This window comes from Lissotriton vulgaris, chromosome 8 (genome assembly GCF_964263255.1).
Source record: "Lissotriton vulgaris chromosome 8, aLisVul1.2, whole genome shotgun sequence".
Taxonomy (NCBI): domain Eukaryota; kingdom Metazoa; phylum Chordata; class Amphibia; order Caudata; family Salamandridae; genus Lissotriton; species Lissotriton vulgaris.
The window spans coordinates 159,705,706-159,729,113 of NC_141696.1; the positions used below are offsets into that span (position 1 = coordinate 159,705,706).

Here is a 23,408-nt window from a genome sequence, read left to right on the forward strand (position 1 = left end):
CAGTGACGTCAGTAGGTGAGACCAGTGATAGGACATGTGACTCTTGAACCCGGAGTCCACATGTGGCATCTTTCAAGTGCTGATTAGTATCCTCCACCTTCCTAGCACAGGGTGAGGTTCTGCATCACGATTGTAGGACATCCTGACTGGACTTATGGCAGTGATGGGTGGGAACAGTGCTAGGGCGTTACGCAGCCTCATCAGTGCATGGGGGCCCCATCACTTCAGGGGGCCCCAACCCTTCAAGGGGGCCCAGCCCCAAGGTCAATGCATATCTGTGAGATATGGGAGACTCGGAGACCCTTCATCACATTCTGCAGGGGGGCCCCAACATTTTACGTCACGCCACTGAACAGTTGTGGCCCGACAAACAAGTCGATGAATTGGTAGGGAGTTCATAAGTGCATTTTTATCTTTGTAGTTCATGGTTAAACATACAAATTCATCCTGAATCCGTAACCACCAATATTGGTTCACGTTCCAAAGTCTTCGCCTTCACCAGGGCACATTCAACATATCACCAGTGAAGAGATTCAAGTTAGATAATCGATAGAAACAAAAATCAAGAAACAATTTTCGAGAACATTTATTTGTGTAGAAACCAAAACTGGTGCCCCCTGCAAAAGGAAATGAAAAATGCTGCTTACTCATAACAGGTATAAGCAAATAATGTACTTGCACAATCAGGCCCACTTGCTTGTATTGCACATATGTATGCATACGTATACTCTACTTCATTGGGCTCCTTTCCTTTATCTGCCAAGTCCTTGATCTGTGAGTGCTTAGGCACAGTGCAAACACTAGCATCAAACACTTTGTAAAACATAGGCATTGGCATTAGCCTTACTTCGGTTGGCATGCAGCTCTCTAGCGTGTGCTTGAATATAATCCATCAGCTAATTAACGAATAGCAATAACAGAACGATTTGTAATTTTTACATTAAAAGTCATCCAACTATAGAGGCTGAATTTTCTACGTTTTTTGACAGGGTCAGTTCTCTCCTTGTCATCAAAGACACAATTTTGCAGTCCTGGGCATTTCTTTACCAAACCTTTGTAAAACTAGGGGCCTTATTTACAAGAAAGTGACGCAGTGCTGCACTGCAAGCCATTTGGCTGCCCCTTTGGATTCTGACGCATTACCAGGTTTACGAAATGTTGTAAATCTGGGAATATGGCAAAATCCATAGTTGTTGCATAGGAAAACCCAAAGCAACACCCATGGCACGCCCCTTTCACGCAAAGTGTTGCCTGAAACGGGGCCATATTTACAAGGCCATGAAAAGCAATGCAAGGTGGCTTTATGTGGCCTTGTAGATATGGAGCACCAACTGGACCAAGAACCCCAGGCAGGCATTGGGTGGTTAAATGAAAACCCAGTAGTGGAGCACAGGACCCTTGATGACATGGTATCAGCTGGTAACCTTAGAGCACTTATTGTGGAGGTGTGTGTGGCAGAGAGATTCCCACCTGCAGGACACTACTTTGATATTTTTGGCTCAGCCTTACATACTTTAGTTGCAATGTATATATCTTTTTTATCCATCTGCCTGCTCCTCAAATAAAAAAGAACAGGCAAGACACGGCACGCGATATTTATTTCACAAGCCTTTATCCAAACATAGCTTGCCATGTATATATGATCTTAATTATTCAAAGTATTATTAATTTCGGAATGATATGGAGGAACTACATAATTCAAGAGTAGCCATGCTATTTCTGTGAGATTACCTTGTGAATGTATTGCCCCAAGGGCAAAGTAGAAACCCTACTTCCCTTCGGTGGAGTTAAATAAACGGATAGAATTGGTACTCACAAATTAGATAACGCGTAAAATAAAGTGGGGAGTAAGTACTGGATGAAACGTGGTACGCGTGGAGGAAATGTGTCCATAATTTAAAATATGTCCCGGCGTGCAGTGTGTACTTTAGGTGAGCTGCAACGCTGTAGTTTTAGTGATTAGCTGTTTAGCGATTAGTTTTTCGAGTGTTAGCCAAACATTAGCATTTAGTCACATTAAAGGGCGAGTTGTGGGTTTCTGGTTACATTCTGAGTGTAGAACCACGAGAGAAGGGCTCTTCTTATCTCAGCTGCTCTAATTTAACACTCAGTGTGATCTTTGGCAAATGTCTCTGTCTTCCTGTGTAGCGTCTCCTTTATCTGCCTCATATGGAAAGCACTTAGACCCCAGCCAAACATCAGAAAACCCTGGATGTTTGCACTGCCTGCGGCTCCTAAATAAACCCTCCCACTTTCCTATAATAGTACAACGTGGGCAGCACTGGAAGAAGGCGAGCTGTGTCTGGCCTAAATCTCCTTCTGTTAAACCAAATTGCACTTTACAGGCGCTCTTCCTGATTCCTAAAGCGCCCTTTGATACACCCATCACCAAAGATTGCAACCCTTTGGGGTAATAATTGTATACACACAGATGTGTGGCCAGGCTCAGACACATCAGTAAGTGACATTGCACAGATGTGGCCTTCAGTGAGGGGAGGAAGCCCTGGCCCCATTTTTACAGATTATCCAGTAAGTGTATTAGCATTTTTAGCCACTCAGATGTTCTTTCTATCAGAAATCTATGTAAAATATAATAATCAAAAAGTGTTATTAAATAAAAGGAGAATAATTAAATACACACTAAAAAGATTAGAATAGCATAAAGATATTTTATAGACTAGGCCAAAAAAAGGAAACAAAAACTGTGAAAACAGTTTTGATGGAAATTATGTCAATTCTGGGAAAATATTAAGGCCAAGAACAAGCTAAAAAATCACTGAGTCAGTCTGGGGATTTGAGGATTCGAAAGTCAGTGGGTGACTGAAATGGCCCCCACCTGGTGGTCATCATATTTTTCCTAAAAGGCAGGCTAAAAGTGGAGACCAAGAAACACAGTTATAGTAATGGCTTTGTGTATTATTAACTCGAGTTAGGAAATCTTGGCCTCGTGTGAAAACCTACTTCACAGTCATAAAGCCTGTGATTAGTTCAATCAATTGGTTTACAACAGCAAGGTAGTTGTATTACTGCACTAAACCCTTTTCGTGAGTCATTAACATGTTACCGAATTGCAAAAAGGGTTTAGGAAGGCATAATGAATTAATTTTTGAAAGGGGCGTGTTTAAGGCGGACCTTATAAAGTGAGAAATGGTAACCCATGCATGTTTTGCAACTGAAATCCGGACACAAAACATTGAAATGTTACAGACTCCCAAGCTGGGGTGGTAAAATTTGGTAAGGAGATAAGGAGAGCTCTAGGCACTCCTTCCCCTATGTGTGTGTAAATATACAAAAAGTTTGTTGGGGAGTAAACAGTGGTCCAGAAGACCATTGCCAACTTTTAAACTTAAAAAATACTTTAAAAAAAAAAGTATGATCCATTACTTTTAGGGAAAAGGGGCTGCATTAAAATTAAAAACATTACCTTATTTAAATGCAATCACTAACATTGTGGCCTACAGATCCCAACAGGCCACCATCCCTGTGATGGTATCCAATCAAAGTGATTTGTAATTTGCCACCTACCATGTGAATATTAATGAGATAGATCAGATTGCAACAAACTACAATTCAGAATTTTGTGAACTGACCTCCTAGTACATAGGTTGGGCCCAAAAATTATTTCCATTTGCAAAAAGTCAGTGCACAATGTGCAACCACCTCTTGGGAATGCCCATTTCGCACATCAGACCCCAGATTTCCAAATTAATTAACTTGGTAGAAAATATAATCACTGTCCCAAATTTTGAAAAATGCAATAAAATCTAAAAGTTCTATCATGAACTCTGAGGTACTGGAAAATCACCTGATGTGTGCATTTAAATTTAAAACTGTGAACCTAAGCATTCAAAGTGATGATTAAATAAGCACACCCCAAGAAAAGGTAACATGTTATGATCAACCAGCACAACGGTGCTCATTCTATCAAACAAATAAGGATGCCAGGCTGAGTTGTCTTCTTAACATGCCCATTACTATACAGAAAAGCCTAAATTAGAAAGTAGATATGTGTGAATGAAATTGATGGACACTGAAGTGATTTAAATGTGTTTTACTGGTGTTATTCCCACTTCCTACACAAACACTCATGCAACCTCTTATGCATAGAAGTGCCTTTGTGCGTAATATTGTACCAAAGAAATCACCACTATGTTAAAAGACTCAGATCTCTGCAGCATGTGCTCAAGCCTCCGAGCTACTTTGCTTTAGGGAGCACGAGTGCTTAATTTGAGCCAGTGGTTTCTTGTGCTCAGCACAGCAATTAATTGTCAACACCAGCACTTATGACAGTCTGCCACATGGTGGGGATGTTTGTCTAATTTAGAGATGAGCACAACAAAAGTTGTTAATTAGGGCATTACACATCACAAATGGCTACTACCCCTCCCCCCAAGCCATTGTTATTGCTTTAGGGGCCCAGAATAGTCTGAAACGTCACACGTGTAGGAGTGTGAGGGTTAGTATTTGTGTTGAATCTGTTACTGGCAGCACTGGCAGGGGCCATCGGTAGTCCAGGCTGCAGTGGCCTCCTGACGAGGACACTGGCACTTATTTGTTTACAAATTAAGCACTGGCATTTCATTCTTTTAAGCACATCTTCACATGAACTGTCGATATTAAAGTAGGGGCAATCTATAGCGATCTGAGAATCAGCATACAATGGGAGACGGCAGCAGAGGGCCATGTCTACACAATGCTTAATTTGTAAAATAATAAATGCCGGGGCCCAGAAGCATATATCAAATGTTGCATATGAAGGTGAAGACAGTGAGGTCTTGATTCCTCCTCCTGCCTCTTTCATCCATGCCAGACACCCAGCCTCTTTATCTCGCTCATTCATGTTTTTTATTCATCCCTGCTTCCTTTGTCGCTGTTTTTCCATATTTCTCTTCCTTCTTCTTTTCACCCTTTTCTGTTTTTCTCTCTCTAGCCTTGGGTGTAAGTTTGATGAGCAAAAATAAGTCCCAGTCCCATCAAAGAGTGCAGGTGGCCCCACCTGCAATCACCACACCAGACAAAGCCCTGCACACTCCCTGTTTTACGCTTAAAGCGCCTAGATCATTCCCTCTGCCAGGAAGACCCACCCTGGCTCACTGAGAACCAGGACATCAGACTGAAGGCATGTGGCATGTGGCCCCATCCCCAGAGCCATGGGCATCATTTAGGGGTCGCAGCTGTGACCCATGGCTTGCCCCTTGTGACCCCTGCCACTGCATTTGTGGCCCCAGGCCTCAGCGGTGGTAATATCCGTGTGAGGAACACAAGGGCAGCTCCATCCCCTTTGGACATGGGTTGGTGCTCCAATCTCCTTGCTTTTTGTCAGTTTTTCTTTACCACACTAATAGTGAATAGTAATATATTATTCACTATTAGTGTAATAAAATAAGTGGTACAATTAGCCGGAATATAACCCTCCCAGGCAGCAGAGGTAAGTAAAAAATGCTTTTAAATATATGGTGTGTGAATGCGTACAGGTAAGAGAGTGTGTGTATGTGATTGTGTGTATGTGTAAGCATGCGTGTATGAGTGAACATAAAGGTCAAATGACAATACTGCTACCCTTGACCTTTTGGTGAATTGAGGTTCATGCCCACAGCATTTGAATCTCACAAGAGTCGCTTAAATCTGTTCAGCAACCAGTCGCCTCAGGTTATCGGATGACATCACGTCATCAATGACCCCGTGTTCCAGTCCTGGGCATTCAGTTAACAACCAAATGCATTCTGGTAGTTGTGGTCTTGGTAAAACACAAATCCACCGTGACCTATAGGACGAAAGTTTTAAAATAAAACCGTGGGTAAAAGAAATAGACCGGACTAGAGTTTGAGAACTCGGATACCACCAAGTCATAGGCATACAATAGTCGGGCTTTGAAGATTAGCTGGCCAGCCCCAAGCGGTAAAGTGTAATGGGGTCGCCTCTGCATTTACAAGCCTCCTCACTCTGGAACTCCCGTCCGCATCCCACCGGTCCTAAAATCATACTGCATAAAGGCCACCAGAGCATCGGTGACCCCAGTGGCGTAACATTAGCCCCCGCGGCCCCTAAGGTGCGGGACCCCCGAGCTCCTGGGGGCCCCTTCCGGCACTGTGCACGGGCAGTGGTCCCCAGGCTTGTGAGCTTTTGACTGGGGTGGGGGTGGGAGGGGTGATCTCCATCAGGGCACAAGTCCTAAAAAAAGAAGTGGGGGGACGCTGACGTCACGACAGGATGTGACGTCATGAAAGGTAGCTTGCTCTCAGTTGCAGTTTATAGTTATCGAGCTCCCGGTAAAATAAGCCCTGCTCTCAATGTGCCTCGCAGGGGGGCTCTTCGAGTTTCGTTAGCCTCTGTGTGACCCACCTGTTCCACTCCCTTCAAAGGTCACTGCTGTACTCTGGGTACCCGCTGCCACCCCAACCGCACTGGGCAGGCCTCACCCATGAATTAATGAGAGCTCAAAACCAGCCATTCAGAAGAACAAGCATTCTACAAATCCCAAAATAAAATCAGCATTTATGTCACATTATATACGAGACTTGACCACTTTTTACATGATTTAAGATTTTAATTTATATAGTGCTACATACTTCGCTTCGGCTATTTCTAAGCCGCATAACTGCTCAGTGTAATGATATTCCATTTACTGACTTCGTGAGGTTGCAAGGCTAGGCTCGGCCTTAGAGTGTGTGACCTACAGATCACCGCATGTGTCAGTAAGGAGCGTTACCACTGTACCATAACTGAAGTAAATCTGTTCCAGTGAGAGCCCGCTTGAGATTTTCTTTCTGTGGATCGCCGAACGTCTCATGAATCTCTGCAAAGTTAAAGTCCGGGGTTCTGGCCTTCCTTTACCAGTTGGCTGCAGTCTGCGCCTTGGTAAATTAAACTGTGGTGTCCCAGCACCAGGGGCAGACATTTCTACCCCTCTGGTGTGTCCTTCTTGGCAGGTTTGCACAATCGCACAAGCACCAGACAATACTGCGTTAAGTGTGAAAAGGAAATATTGAAAGTGAAATGATAGGAAAGGTGGTGCAGGAAGATAGAACGTTTTTAAATAAATGACAGGGAAACAGGAGCAAAGGAGTGAGTGGCTGGGTAAATGAAAGGGAGCGAGAAATGATACAAGTAGAAGAGGGGATAGGTGGCATGCCTATAACATGAGCATGTGGTGTGTTTTACATAGCGCTTAGTACCGCAGCTCTAGTTTCTAAGCCCTGTATATAACAGCCGTTGGAGTTTCCCAGTTCAATGGAACTCAATGTGTCGACCTTAGAAGGATGACAGCATGGGTTGGTCAATGCGGGGACCTACTTATGATCTGCCAGCTCCAAACGATCTGAGCCGCAAGTGCATAACTCACTGAGCCACCTGAACGGTCGCTTCCGTTCCTGTTCAGACTCGCGTTGTGCGCCCCGTCACAGTGTCTCTGGGCTACGGGTCTGTGGTGCGTGCCTGCAGTTCTTGGCCAAGTTGAATCTCTCTTCCCACTGCCCTCCGGTCTCCTCTTGCACCAATTGTACCTCTACCTCACACGTTACCTCCATCGCTCTATCTGAACCTCATCGTGCCCGTTACGGCCCGCACTTCCTCGTACCTGCCCGAGTCTGTCCTCTTTCCCTGCCTTGGACCTGTCTTTCCTCACTTCCTGAACACGCCTGACCGGTCCGGGGCCAGGCTCCGCTCCATGGAGGTACAGCCTCGGACTTCCCGGGCACAGACACCAGGCTTCCGAAGAGAAAGTACCGCCTAGAAGCCAACGCTCGCTCTCTCTGCGCGACCATGTGGGGCTGAGCCCAACCTTCACCTGCGCACGGAGAGGAGCTTGTCAGCCGGCACCACTCTAGGCGCTAACCTGCCACAACCTGGCGGGCTTGCAGCGCTTTATAAAGCAAGTTCACTTTGTATTTGAAGTCATAAATTGCGATACTTCTGTGGTGTGAACTAACTCCAGCGCTGAGCTGCCAACCTGTAGACCCCAGTTTTGCATTTTTGAACCTGTAGCCCCCAGCAGGGAAGGCTGAAGCGCTCTCCAGCGCGGCCCTCTTTCAGCCGCTTCGCAGCGCTGATTGTCAGTTTAATGCCCTCCCTGTCACCCAGCCCCGGGGTTGCCGAGGGCGGCGGGGACGCGCTCGCTTTCTTCATAGGCTTCCCTGAACAAGCGAGCCTTGCCAGGTTGTGGGCTGAGAACTCGCGCTGGGGGTCACAGCGGTGGGGACCCCATTCCTTCTCAACCCTCTTCGGCAAGTCACGAATAACAGAGACCATTCATAAGGCAGGAGGGCAAACCTTGGAGCTACTGTCACACATTATTTTGCAAAGCGCACGTTTGCCACAATGGGCGTCTTGCCACGCGGAGGGCGCCGTGCCATCAGGGGTGGGCGGGAGGGGGTCAGTGAGGGCAGAAATAAAGTAATATATGCACGTTTTGCTATTGCCAAGCATGACGTGCCATCCCGTCTAGCACACACTGCAAAGCAGCAATGTCCACCCTCCTCACCCCCACCCGTCCTCCGTGGCCCCAAGCGGCGCCTCTGGCTGCTTCGCCCGGTGCCACCTTTCCCGAGTGTGCCGCCGGTAAGTGCGGTTCAGTTTTTGGGTGCCCTGGGCTGTAACCCCACTCCAGGGCTTTGCCTTTGAGCTGTTGACAGGCAGAGGGCTCGGGCACTGCCCTGACAGTGAGCGCGAGGCACTCAGACACCTGCCTCTCCGCCTGCACCCTGGTAATGCCACACACTGGCACTGACCGCGCGCGCACATTGGCACCGTGACACTGCCCTACCTCACAATAGAGCTGGTCCGACACTTGCCACACACAAAGACTGCTACACTTGTCCTCTCGACTCAGAGGCCACTGCCCACAAGGCGGCACTGCCATGCACCCACACCTTGGCACTTCCGGCAGAATAGCTCTTCATATCCACACAATGGCCATGGTTTCACACTCTCTGCACATTGCCTAGTATAGCACCTTGGCTCTACCCTCACATCGTCTCTTACTGCCCGCACACGTGCCCTGGCCTCACACTGGCACAGCTTACCCACAGGCGTGCCTCGCGCTGACAGAAGCTGCTCACACTGGCACAGCTTACATCCTGGCAGAAACTGCCTTAGAGCGGCACAGCCCACACACAGGCTTTGTCCCTGCAGAGGAACACTCGGCCCACACTCTGGCACCGACGCACAGGCACGCTCGCTCTGGCGTCAGGAGTGCGCGTGAGAGCTTCTGTTGGCGCTGCAAACTTCACCTCTAGGAGCGTTCACGTGAGCCCAGGTATGCGTGCCCCGTGTTCACAACTTTGACGGACGGGGAAACGGAAACGTTCGATATTTTGGTGAAATACAACCGGGGGTACATTCCAGGATTTCTGCCCAATAGTTCGCAGCTCAGCCGCTGGTCCGTCTTTCCCTCCTCTTGCCCCCCATTTTAGCCCGGAACCTGGCGCAGCGCCTCTTCCACCCGGAGCCCAGACACGCATTGGTCCGGAGAGAGTTCTGAAGCGAAATGAACCCCACCAATGCCCCCCGACCTCCCCCTCCCCGCAGCCCTCCGTTCACCCCTCTCAGCTCTTCCCAGGCCCCTTACCTTCTCCCTGCAGCCTCCAGAGACGGTCCCCAGAGCTCACACCTTCTCAGCTCGCAAAGTACAAATCCAGTCTGTGCGGGGAGGGAGCCCGGTCCAAGGCGCACAGACACTCTCACTCAACCTGCTGCGGGGCGTGGGGGCGCCGGTGTGTGCGCGGATCTCTCCCGGGCTGTGGGGGCAGCTCCGGGCGCAGGTCTCCCCGCCGAGGGTGTAAGCAGATATCCGCGCAGCTGGGCGCAGGCAGAGCTCGCTCCAGCTGTGTCTGAGGATCTGACAGCGCCTGGATGCGATCGGATGTCTGGTCTTGCTTGGTGCGTCAGATATCTCCCCCTATCTGCCCTTGAAGGGGTCTCGGTGCAGCCGGATGCGGAGGCAGCTGCCTGTAGGTCGATGTGGGTAGAACTGCGCACCCTGGCCGTGGGGTGGACTGTCCGCGTGGACTCAGCCGAGCGCTCCCACTTTAATGTGGGGGTGGCCGGTCAGTTCACTGTGGTGATCTGCGTGCAGATATGCGACGGGCACCTTTTCAGCTACATGTGGCGCAGCGCCCTTCAGCTCCGCGTGTGGCAGTCTGTGCAGGTGTGCGCTTTACGCACGCTGGAGGGGCGGTTCATCCAAAGCCAACCTGTGACCCTCGCCCCCTGTGCTGTTCTGCGCACAGAAAATGCTGGCTGGGATGTCCGCCGCGGAGAGCTGCTGTTCCGCCGCCTGTCCTGGTCTCCTCACACTGGAGTTAGACTATCCTGTCCACAGGAGACGCGGCTAGTCCGTCCAGAAGTCTGCCCAGTATGCAACTCTGCCCACGCCGGAGTCTGGCCGTTCTGCCCAGCGCGCGCGCAGAGTGGAGGAGTGCTGGCCCCTGGCCAGTGAAGGTGAGCTGGTCTCTGGCCAGATTCCTGTGCTATTTACCCACAGCGGAGGTGTGCTCGCGAGCCTTCTGTGGGAGATGGCTGTGCTGTCCAAAGTGGATGTGTGTGAATCCGTCCTCGTGCAGGTGAGGGCTGGTGTGTGCTGGCCTCTGCCCAGGCACCTGCTCTGTTCACAGTGGAGGTGGGCTGCTCTCTGCCCAGACAGATGCTCGGGATGTCTGTGCTGAACCGTCCAAGGTGGGGGAGCGCTCGTGTGTTCACAGTGGAGCGCCGCTCTCTTTTAAGCGCTACTTTCTCCACAGTGGAATGGGGGTCTCTGCCCAGCTCGCTGCTTTCTCCACAATGAATGAGCGCTGCTCTCTACCCAGCTCGCTGCTTTCTCCACAGTGGAGCGCTGCTCTCGGCCCAGGGTGCACTTTATCCACTGCGTGGAGTGCTAGCCTCTGCCCAGGATGCACTTTCTGCACAGTGAATGAGTGCTGCCTCTGTCCAGATTGCACTTTCTCCACTTTCTGTAGTATGTTGGTCTCTGCCCAGGATGTTGCTGCCTCCACAGTGGTTGAGTGCCTGCCCAGCGTGCACTTTCTCCTCAGTGGTTGAGTGCTCGCCTCTGCCCAGCGTGCACTTTCTCCTCAGTGGTTGAGCGCTGCCCTCTGCCCGGGGTGCACTTTCTCTCAGTGCTGTGTCGGTCCCTCTCTGCCCAGTGCGGAGGTGTGCCCGTCCTGCTGCACGCTCGGTGTGGTGTGTTTGCAGAGCTGCCCCTCCGTGTCACCGCCAGTCCCGGCTGCTGTGCCCTCCTCCACGCCCCCGGCCTCTCCTCCCCCCGCCCCCCTCACGGAACGTGCTTATATTCGCTCCCGGGGACTTTGATCTCGGCAGTGATGTCAGACCTCATTAGCATAACAAAGCGCCCTGGATGCGGGGCTTCAAGCGGGACAAATGAGCGTTTGATGTCTTGAGGCAGAGCGAGCCCCGCCGCTCTACCCTCAGCTCCGTGCGAAAGGGAAACAAGGCAGGGGCAGGTAGCCCCAGAGCGGGCAGTACAAGGGCGGCCCCCGAGCAGGCTGAGGGACTCTGCCATGACCGTGAACGCAGCGGGCAGGTAACCAGCCAGGGGCAGGGCGAATGGGCAGAGCTGCCCGTCCCGCAGTCCCTCCCGTGAAGGATCTACGCACCCACAGCGGAGTAGCTACCTTCGATGCAACACGTGCAGTGGCACCGGGGCCCAGAGATCTGAGGGAACCAGTGGACCATGATAATTGCTGTGCTTTATTACCTCACTAGCAGTCAAAGGGGCAATTTTCCATGTTTTGCACCTGGACCTTGCTAAGCTATTCCCGGACACCACTCTTCACTCTACTATCACATTCCACTAAACTCTCGTCTCGTCTGGCATTCGTGCGTCCTTGTATTTCCTAACTGGTTGCTTTTTTTTCTCTTCACTGTTTTCAACTTTTAAAGCGCTCCCATGCACCTCTATGCCTCGGATGTGCTTTACAAATACACCCATACAAAAGGCACATATTTAAGTAGAGAACATAATAGTGAAATTCATTCGGTGCCTAAATAATCCAAATGTTGGCAGAATTGGGACCGGAGGCAAAGGAGAGAGACTGCAATTAGCTCAGGATCACACAGTTTGGTCACGTTGGGAAGCAGAGATTGGAAACAGAGGTTCGACAACATCCACATATCCTCTTAAGTTTGTAATTAAATCACAACTTGTGCAACATAGTAGAAGAGTACAGGTGTTAATTCTTAGAACGTTGGTGCATTTTGCAGTGTTTTTTGCACACACAGAATTTAAGTACTATTTTCGGGGGGGGGGGGGGGGAAAGGTAAGTCCTCGGATTTCGGTTTCGGGCAGAAACGGAAAAGCTGTGCTTAACCCGACCTGGTGGTTGCTGATGGAGCCCACCGCCACTCATTTACTCATTTTTTGGAACTGACCCTTGTTATCGTTAATCAGACATTTACCGAGAGCAAGAGAGGGAAAGACAAAAAGGGGAAAGGAGGAGGAAGAGAACGAAGGGAAAAGTGCTGCGGAGCGCGGTGCGGCGGGTCGGGGCTGGGTGGGGGGCAGTAAACTCCGGCATACGGCCGACTGGAGTCAAGTGTAGCAATAAATAAATAAAACAAAGTTGCGTTGCAGCACGCGCACTGTATTTCGTTTTATTTATTTATTTCTTAACTCCGGTCTGCCATATGCCGGAGTTTACTACCCCCAACCCTGCCCCTCCCCTGCCCCGCAGCCCAGCATCACTCCCTCCAGGAGCCGCCACAGGCACTGGCACTGGCACTGCTACAAATTAAGCACTGAGGCAAAGTGTGAAGTCCCTCTAATTTGCATAGGACTTGACGTCACAGGAAGTGACATCACGGGAAGTAAGAGGAATTGACCACTAATTATCTCGAATCCTTGAAGTGACTTTGTAAGCATTAACTTCCCTGAGTGCAGACACCAGTTAAACGATTAAAACCATGAGTAATGTTGCGAAAACTAGCACTTATATTTTAAAGCTCCGCAAATTGAAAATAAATTAATATATTCACAATAGGTGGAAAGCTAGGTCAAGCTTTTGCTAAAACTGATAGCTTTACTCAACTGTTAAAAACTTGTTTCTAGAGTAGTGCATGAGTAAAATTCCAAGATAGATTGTCCTAGATCAGTGGTTCCCAAACTTTTTTGACCTGTGGCTCCCTTGACCTAACCGTCAGTTGGCCGTGGCTCCCCACCATTTTTTTTACCGGTGGGTGGGTGGGGGTATGTACTTCCTGTTGTCTTCCTTAAAGTAATTGGGACGCAATGAAGGTATTATAATGGTTGGAATGCTTAAATTATTAATCTCATCTTTCACTTCACTCATCTATCCATCCTTTTGTCCATCTACCCCCTTTCACTCACTCATCAATCTTTACATCCACCCTTTCACTCATCCATCCATTCACCATTTCACTTATCAACTCATCCATCCACCCATTCACTTGCCCATCATCTACCCTTTCATTCATCCATCCATCCTTTCACACACCCATCCACCAATTTACTCGCCCATCAGCTGTCCTTTCACTCATCCATCCATCCTTTCACACACACCCATCCACCCTTTTACCCATCCATCCACCCTTCCACCCATCCATCATCTATCTATTTACCTTTTCTCTCATCCATACTTCCACTCATTCACTCATCCATCCATCCTTTCTTTCATTATCTATCCATTCCCCCCTTTCATTCATCCATTCATCCTTTCAGTAATCCATCCAGCCATTCAGACATTCCTTCGCTTATTTACTCACCCACCTTTTCACATTATGAGCTGAGCCTTTGTCTGCAGAGTTGCAGGCAGAAGAGGCCTATCAAGAACGAACTACAGCAAGGGGTGGGGTGGTGGAGAGTTCACTATGCCCCTGCACATAGGCAGACTGAAAACGTAGAAGTCATGAGTCACACATGATGCACAGTGCCAGGAGGTGAGGGGACTGTAACATGGTGTTGTTTCCAGGGCTTTAAGTGGTGTAAAAACACTGGGGGGTCTCTTCAAAGGGGGTGTTGGATGTAATTAAGAGCGTAGTTTAAAACACCTAGGCTAAAAATCTGCTCTTAGCATAGTGTTGCGCCCGACTGGTATTATGTTATTTCTGTCATTGCATCCAGATACATAATACAGCAAGTATCATTACACCAACAACAAGCCAGGACTATTGGCTTTGTCAATGGTTGCTAGTTCCTTAAAATAAAAAAAGCAGCAACCATGGTTTTTTTGAATAAAATACTTCAGTTCTAAAATGACGAGACAGAGAAAGAACGATAACCCGTTCTTTTAACTTGTTTTAAAAGCTTCTTTAAATGAAGTGTTCTCTAACGTTGCAGCTTGGGCGTTTTACTTTTTTTTAAAATTAAATTTATTTTCAAGTGTTTCATTAAATGAACAAAGTACAGAAAAACGGAAACTACAATTCGAAACCCCCCCTCCCACCAATCTGACTTCTTTCACATCCCTGCCTCGTCAATCGCGCGACTTCCAGCACTCGGGTAAATACACAGCCATTTAGCCAACAACCCACAGGAGGGCAGGCGGCGTTAATAAAATAATTAGCAATACATACATTCATCAAGAAAGACAGTCCCATACAATCAAAGAAAATGGAGATGAGGCATGCCATTTAATATCAAGAATAGATCGATGTCCCTCCTCCCAGGGAGGTTGCCCTCCGCCCTAAGTTCACAGAGTAGCCCTATTGCTCATCAACAGGGCCAATGGGCCCTTTATTAGCCAGGTAGGTCTGGTAAAGCCCCCAAAAGTTCCTAGGTCTGCTAGTAGGGGGCTGAAGTTCAATGTAATTCTTCGATTGTGTGCAGCAGTACATCATATCATGCGCCCAACGCTTAGTCGTAGGCACCGGGCCTCTCATCCAGCAGCATGCAACAACCCTCCGGGCCACAAGCAGGCCCATATCCACTAATCTCCGCACAGTCCTAGGGAGTTGCTTGGTGTATCCCAGCAACGCTACCAAGGGGTCTGGCGCCAGCGAAGTCTCAGTTGCAGTACTAATCTCAGCAAAGACCCTGTCCCAAAAGTCCCAGACCCCAGGGCATTGCCAAGCGAGGTGCAGAAAGCCTGCGTCAGGGGCATGGCAACATTCACAGTTCGCGGTGTCTCGCAGGCCATACCTGCATAGCCTAGCCGGAGTGTAGTACACCCTGTTTAAGAACTTAAAGTGCACCAGCCTGTGCCGGCCATTGAGGGAAAGTTTCCTAGTGTTAGTACAGCAGTATCGCTACATATCCTCATGAAGAACAGTCTGTAGGTTGGTCTGCCATGCCATTCGTGCCTTGGTGTATGTGTGCTCCTTGTGTGTCTGGGATAATTTGTACAGGTTGGACAATAGCCTTCGGTCAGAGTTAGCCTTGATGACATAAGTAAGCTCCGGAACCTCAGGAGACTCCGCCATGTCTCCACCCAGCAGGTCAGACAGAGCTCGCCGAACTCTGTGAAACTGGAAGCGCGTCAGAAGCGGCGGCTCCACTCGGTCGCTCACGGCCTGCTCCCAAGTCTTAGCCACCTGATCGCTGAACAAATCGCCCACGACCATGATATTTAGTTTCCGCAATGCAAGAACCAGCCCCTTTTCTAGAAGAGGGGGCAGCCACCGGGCCCAGTCCACTGGCATCACCGGGGAATATAGCAGAGCACCGTTTTGTGCCTGTAGAAGACTATGCCAGGCATGGTTCATGGCCGCGATGGAGTCCAGTACTCCCGTCCTTCGATCTGTCGTCTGAAAGACCATATGTGGAAGCGAGAGGGGGCTGGCAAAGAGCGTTTCCATGCGCACATGGGGGATGTCACGTTCCCCATGTATCCAGGTGTGCAAATGTGCAGCCTGGGCCACATTGTAATACAATTCCAGGTCCGGGGCACTAAGTCCCCCCATGGTGTAGGGTAGAGTAAGTAGTGTCCATTTGACCTGTGGCTGCCCACCCGCCCAGGCCAGTTTAACCATCAATTGTTGTAGGTGCAGGAAAAAGGACTTGGGAGGACTATCGGGATGGTCATAAATAGGAATAAAAACCTGGGTAGCACGACCATTTTCATTATAGATATGCGTCCCAAGAGAGATAGCGGGAGCTTACACCAGACTGCAACGTCATCTTCCAGTCTGCTAAGGGCAGTGCCGTAGTTAGTTCTGAACAGGATCTCCGAGTCAGTGTGGAGTTGATCCTCCAGATACCTGACCTTGTCAGTGGACCACTGTATTGGGTATTCCATAGCAGTGTATTGCGTGATGGGAGTCAAGGGGAAGGCTAAGGACTTTGACCAATTGACCCTCAGGCCCGATAGCGCACCAAAGCGGACCACTTCTCTAAGTACCGAGGACCACTTCTCTAAGTACCGAAGAGAGGTTGTGCTCTGGGTCCCGGACGTACAGCAGGGTGTCGTCGGCATACATTGATACCACTATCCTGTATCCTGGGAGGGCAATACCCTCATTACCGTGATATTCTCGAAGGGCACAGGCTAACGGCTCTGCCACCAGGGCATAGAGGAGGGGCGACAGCGGGCACCCTTGTCTGGTGCCCCTGCTGATAGGGAAGGACTCAGTGACCAGGTCCCCCATTCGGAGCCTAACCCGAGGCTGGTGGTAAAGCGCTCCTATCATCTGCAGGAAAGGTTGTCCTATGCCCATGCGTTGCAGTAACAGGCGCATAAAGGGCCATTCCACTGAATCAAAGGCCTTTTCCATATCCAGGAAAACTGCAAGAGCCTCCCTGTCTTGTCTCAGATGTTGCATCATGCCTAATACCGTCCGTATAATGTACACCAGATTCCTGCTCGGGATAAACCCGGCCTGTTCCGGGGCTACCAGCTTCGGAGCAAGGAGCTCCAGTCTGATGGCCAATACCTTAGCAAACAGTTTAGCGTCAACATTCAACGGAGATAGAGGCCTGTAGGAGCCACACTCGTCTCAGGGTTTGCCAGGTTTCGGTATGGTGGCCAGGAGCGCCTCCCTCATTGATTGGGGCATGCTGCCCTCCACACAAATATCATCAAATAGAGCCGATAGATGGGGGAGCAAACGGTCCTTAAAAGCTTTATAAAAGCCCGCCGTGAGACCGTCTGCGCCCGGAGCACTACCCGATCTCATGCTGGACAGAGCCTCCAGTATTTCGTCCTTTTCTATAGGGTGCATGAGGAACTCCCTGTGGGCATTGGTCAATGTGGGAATGTCAATATGGCAGAAGTAGTCATTTATGTCGTCTTCTATGTCTCCGCTCTTTGATGTGTACAGGTCAGCATAGTAGGCCCTGAATACGTTCGCAACATCAGTCTCATCAGTGAACACCTCACCATCCGCAGACTTCACCTCCGCGATATGCTGTCGTTCTCTCTTCCCTCTCAACACTCTGGCCAGAACTACACTGGGTCTTTCACCTTTCCCGTACACCCTGGCAGTAGCGTATTTCCCCATGTGTCTGATTTCCCTGTCCCCCTCCTCGTGATATTCCGCGAGCAGCGTCTTTATGTCCTCGCCTATCTCGCTGCTCGCCTGTCTGCTCTGTCTGCTCTCCAGGCAGATAGTTGTTTCTCTAGGTCGGCAAGTCTCTGTCTGATGGACTTAAGGATACCAGAATGCTTGGACATCGCCACGCCCCTTATGTATACTTTGAACGCCTCCCACACCACTTGAAAACTGTCTACAGAGCCTACATTGGCCTCAAAGAATACATCTATAGCTTCAGCAAGTTCCCCTCTAAACACCGGGTCCAGAAGGGAGTATGGCGGGAACCGCCACGTGAAAGGCGGAATGGCCCTACCCGAGGTTCGTGTCTCCAGAAGAACAGGTGAATGATCAGACAGGGTTCTAGGTAACACTCTGCAGTCCCTAATCTGACCCAACCTGGAGGAGGGAGCAAGCCAATAATCTATCCTGGTGTGTATGTCATGGTAAGCGGAGTAGTGTGTGTAGCCCACCTGTTGTGGATGTCGGGAACGCCACACATCGTCCAAGCCCAAGCACATTATCGCACTCTGCAATTCTAGGGCGGCAGCCGAGGGGCCGCGTCGGGGGCCAGCTGATCTGTCCAACGCCAGGTCAAGGATGCGATTGAGGTCTCCCCCCCAAAAGAGGCAATTCTGGTCATAGTGTCTAGCCTTGTCAGCGAGTGCGCTATAGAATTGTGGCGAGTCGTAGTTGGGTCCATATGTGTTAACAACTATTAGATCCAGTCCCTGTCCCGCACATCTAGATATAACAAATCTGCCCTCCACATCCGCCTCCAGAGTGTGTAACGTAAGTTTGGATTTCGGATTTACCCAGGTTAAAACCCCCCTGGCATGTGAGGTGAAGCCCGCAGCAGCGATATTGCCCTCCAAGCCTCTACATCGTAGCATATTGCTGGTCATAGGGAGATGGGTCTCCTGAATCAGAGCTATATCAGCGTGGTGAGGTTGCAGATAACTAAGGACTTTCCGGACCTTGCGGGGGTCATTTAGGCCACGGACGTTCCAAGTGAGTGCCTTAAGGCTGGGGACATGTGGGGCCTTAATCTCAGTGGTCTTGTCAGCCATTACAATATAAAGTGGCCACCCCATGCAGGAACATCGCGCACATATTGAATGCACATGCAGTGTCAAAAGCCAGATAGCGAACCCTCCCTGAATTAACAAAACATTCCTTTCCTCAAACCCCCAACCCCTCCCACAGCAGACCAACCCCAACCCGGCCTTGCATGGTCGAACCCCTACCTCCCCCCTCCCTACCCTGTTAGCAAACTAGAAAAGCCCAAAGGGGCTAAAGGTGCATACAGCGCGGGGGCCAAGGTTGCCAGGCAGTCCGTAAAGTAACCGTACAAAGCTCTAGTTGAAGTCCCGGCCCCTAGCCCACCGCCTAGCATCGTGCACTGGCTATTAGCAAACAGTCCAGCACCAAATGGCCATAGGCACGCCCAGGCCAGGCAAAATAATTACGAGCAGCAGCCCCTTCATGCCCCCATGCTCCAAGCACCCTCAAATGAAGCGTATCAGCAGCAAAACCAACAGGTTGTTGACCTATAAAGCGTGCGTAACGGAAGAGTCTTACCAATTATTAGTTCAAGCCGTGAGCCTGTTCTCTCGTCCAAGTAGACCGAGTACCTCCAACTCGGGAGAGCAGTGAGTGCCATCTTAAAATCCAGTCCCGGGCCTGGCGCATTAATGGAGATGGAGGCAGGCGAGCAGAGCCCGAAATACAGCTAGTCTATTGACAGGCCAGGTTAGTCTTGATCATCGAGCTGGCTCAGAGTCGCTTCGCCTTCCGTGTGACTGCCGGTGTCTTTTCAGTTCTCTTTGGTCCACACCTGCAAGGCTTGCTGTAGAGCTTTAGGGTCCGTGAATATGTGGGAATGACCTTGCCGGTTGATTCTCAGCCTTGCAGGGTACAACATGGCATAATCGAGCCCCAGATCTCGGAGTTGTTTTTTGTATGGGGCAAAATGCTTGCGTTCCTCCTGTACTTTGGCAGTAAAGTCCGGATACAGGGAGATATCAGATCCCTCGTACTGCAGTTTCTTATTGTCTCGGGCCAAGCGGAGTGCCGTATCCCTGTCTCTGTAATTCAAGGGCTTGGCGATGATGGGCCATGGTGGAGCTCCCGGATGTGGACGTGGGCCCAGGGAGCGGTGCGCCCGCTTCACCACAAACATCTGGGAGAAGGCATTTTCACCCAGGAGCGTGACTAGGAGTTTCTCGACAAACTTTTCCATATTGCCAGTCGCTGTTGTCTCCGGTACCCCCGTAATACATATGTTGGAGGGCCTCCAAATCCTACGCTTTGTCCTGTATTACCTGCAGGAGTTTGCCGATTTGCTTGCGATCTCTGTTGAGTTCCGTTTGGGCTTCCTCCACCTCCGCGAGGCGTCACTCAGACATGTCCAGACGCTCCGCATGTTTGTCTACACGTTCCGCCATGCGGTCCATTCGAAAAATGAGGGAATTGATTTTGGTGCCTATAGAGGCCATACTGTCTTGCAGGCCCTTCTCCATCGATAACAGCAAGGATTTGATGTCCGAGTAGATAGTGGACTCTGCACCGCCCGCTTGGTGGGCCTGGTCCGCCTCAAGGGATTCAGCTGGCTTGGTTCGAAGGTTCTCGAAGGGGGGTTTACTCTGCGTCTTGTCTCCTTTCCCCATCGCGGTTCCCCTCACTCTCCCGCCAACCGACCGGGGGCAACTCACTGCGCCACTGGGTGACACCCAACAGACCAGGCCCGGAGACCGCTCAGAGATCGTATTCGCACCAAGCTCTTTCCGCAGGCCTCAGAGCTCCGCCGCATGCTGACGCCGTGAAGATCCGCCGTCCAAATATCAGAAGGGGACTCACCAACTCTCCAGCAGCGTAGGGAACCCTGCCCCGCCGAGGCAATGGTCTTCAGGTACGTGCAGCTGGTGGGGAGAGCCGCAGGCAGCAGGGGTGTAGGTGTTGAAGAGTCCCTCCTTCAGCTTCCACCAGACGGGTAAGTGCAGGAGCTTCCACAGGATTACTGCCCCCACAACGTGTTTTTTTGGACCGGGGGGGGGAAGGAGGTTGAAGAATAGGGGTCGCATGGGTGCCCTAGGTGTCCTGGGCCTCAGCTCCTTGCAGATCGTGACTTTAGCCCCCCCCGTGGTCCAAGTTCGCAGTGCCCGCCGGCCTCCGCCAGCTCCCTCCAGCTGCACGTCGTAGCAAGTCTGCGGCAGCCAATCTACGCAAGGCTGTGGACCAGCGGCCTTGCCGTCAGGTCAGCTTGCCCCGGGCGTCGGAGATGCGAAGCGCCCCAAGGATCCACAGGTCGGCTCCCGCTGCACCCCAGAGTGGTACAGGCTACAGCAGGTGCGTTTCAGCAGCAAAAAAAAATTAGCCGGTGTAGGATAGAGTGAGGATTATGCAGGCGGCAGCACGGAGCTCGAGAATCACACGTACGACATTAGCGCCAGCAAGCGCCGCCCCGGGTGTTTTACTTTTTATCTAACAGAATGCCCTTCTGTACACTGAGGCAGGAGGAGGCCGCCACATGCTTTAACACCCCAGACTGCCCCATTGTCATTCTGTGTGTGGCAATCAGCGGCATACTGAATGACAATGGGCGGGAGGGGATGCTCTTGTGCTCTAGGAGGAAAGCAAGGCGGCTCCATCAGCGGGGGTGAGGCCTCTCACAGGGGAGCAGCGCTGCTCCCTGTGATGGCCAAAATTACAGACAAAAGGCGTACGGACGGTCCGTGAAATTTACGGACAGTTGGTCACCCTAGACTGTGCGCGGCGCCCCTGGCACCTCATTACGGCGCACCAGGGTGCCGTGGCGCACACTTTGGGAACCGCTGTCCTAGACAATGATGGAATAAGATGGTTTTCCCAAACATGAGAATGCACCCAGCTCATACTGTAGAGTTCCCTAGAGCAACTTCAATATATGTTTAAAAATTCATAATGCAAATGTTTCAATAGAAGAGATTGTCGCTCAATGTACAAAAATACAAAATAGTGTTTTATTAAATATTTTCTACATTGATGTCATATTTAACTTATTTTGACAGAGAAATTACTGTATCATCATACTACATGCATACTACACTCATTCACATGCCCATACATTCAAATTACACATTTAAATACATTCTTTGGAAAACATTCTTTACATTTGATTTATAAGGATTATGCTTGGGTGATGGTACAGCATCCCATTACTGAGCACAATAGAATATACAATCTAAGAATGCACCAATAAGATAGATGTGGCAGCAATTCATCTACGCGCGTTTCGGCAGAGGTCTGCCTTCTTCAGGAATGCCACTTCCCAAGTATTTCTCTAGTAAAGATGTGAGGCCTGACACCGAGTAAAGATTATTCATAAACCGGTACCGATGAACGGGAAATTTTGGGATCCTAAGTAAATATCCATAGTGAAGCTCTAATGATGCTTCTGAATGGTTAAATAATGCCAACGTACTTCTGAATGGTTAAATGATGCCAGGACGCACAAGATTTTCTAATTGTAACCTTAATAAAGTCATATGTTGGTGGGGCGACGAGCTGTGTACCTAGAATAAAAGCTGATTAGCTAACAGCAGGATGGTAATCCTTGTAGTGAAATTCACTACGTCCTCAGCTCGCGCTTCTGTTTGTCGTCATGCGGTCCAACTCCGGTCGAGCTCAGGCAGGAGATTCAAGAGTTTTTAAGCCAAAATCACTTTTTTTCTATGTCCTGTCTAAAACTGCCTTCACTTCCACATAAATCAATGAGAATTACAAATTCCTCTTATGTTTTTTTCAAAATCTCCATCTTTCCTGTTTCCAAATGTTTGCATGTATGACCCCTAACTAACGAGTACAATATAAAGTTGAAAAATTTCGAGGCGATTTTTGAACCAGAAAGATACGCTCAATCAAAGTATCTTTATTCTGCCAATTCTCATGACAATAAACACACAAAATAAAACTTTTCTACATTTTACAACAAGAATAAAACATTTAAAATAGATAAATTGTCTCAGAATTTAAAAAAAGCCTATCATCACCACCATAGACTGTCTCAATCAGATTAAAATACATAAAATCATTTAAAACCAATTATAATTGATTTGGTACAGTCAAGGCTCAAGAGCTTTTTCCTCATTTGATTGCTGTAACAATGTAATTAAGGGCCACAATACATTTTTTATCAGAAGAAACATTTTGCAAATAAATTAGCCCCTCCCTATAAGATACAAAATGCTTTTTAAAGAAAAAATGGGTGCAAGAAACGTAGTCTAAGAGATCCATACAAAGTGCAAAAAAGCTTAAAGTGCTTAGTAGATTGGGCTGTGACCGCGTCACGAGGAAGAGATGTGTGCCAATTGCATTCCATAGGAAAAGCCAAAAGAAAGTGGACTGTATCCAGTCTCAGCTTAGTGAGATAAAATCTGCATTCAGGTTTAGCTATCCAGCTGAGATAGGGATCAGGGCTTTTAGATACAGAGATTTGCATATATATGATGACAAATCACATCTGTAGCAGGTTCTCAAGTCTTGTATCCTCTCTGAGTGATCTGAATGCCCCCGTAACTATCTCTTTAAGTCTGCTGCCAATATATTCAGTGTAGTCAAAGAGGTTGATGAGGACCAGGCTGCAAAAAATGTTTACTACATAAACAAGTTGTGAGTAGGGAGCTACCCTTTCTAACAGGAAAAGGATTGGGTCAACAATCATACAAAATACAGAACTCCTTCTCCTGGAATTTATGAGTCATAGGTAATGTACATCCCTTAGGGGACGTTCTCATTAGAGAAAAGGGATTTGCAATATTGTACGGGTTACCAAATTTACAACTGAAAGTCTGTTGGACCCTAAAGTACTATGAAAACTTCATACACACAGACAAAAATGTCATTCATTTATTTTATAACTCAATGTTAAAAAGTGGTTATGAGATTAAAAAATGCTGTTATGGCATTGTCTATACCAACATAGTGATGTTTTA

At 49.1% G+C, this 23,408-nt stretch overlaps 1 protein-coding gene across 2 annotated transcripts in view; it reads right to left on the reverse strand.

Annotated features, from left to right (window-relative positions):
• The window catches only part of WNT11 (Wnt family member 11), a 233,678-nt gene extending 222,482 nt beyond the window's left edge, over positions 1–11,196 (reverse strand). Inside the window, exon 1 of one of the 2 annotated variants that reach the window (XM_086933866.1) lies at positions 9,566–11,196. The gene's annotated coding sequence lies outside the window, so the exon portion shown is untranslated. Of the gene's footprint in view, positions 1–9,020; positions 9,180–9,565 lie in introns of those variants that run through there. The other variant, XM_086933867.1, reaches the window with a different exon arrangement.
• Positions 11,197–23,408: the final 12,212 nt, after the last annotated feature.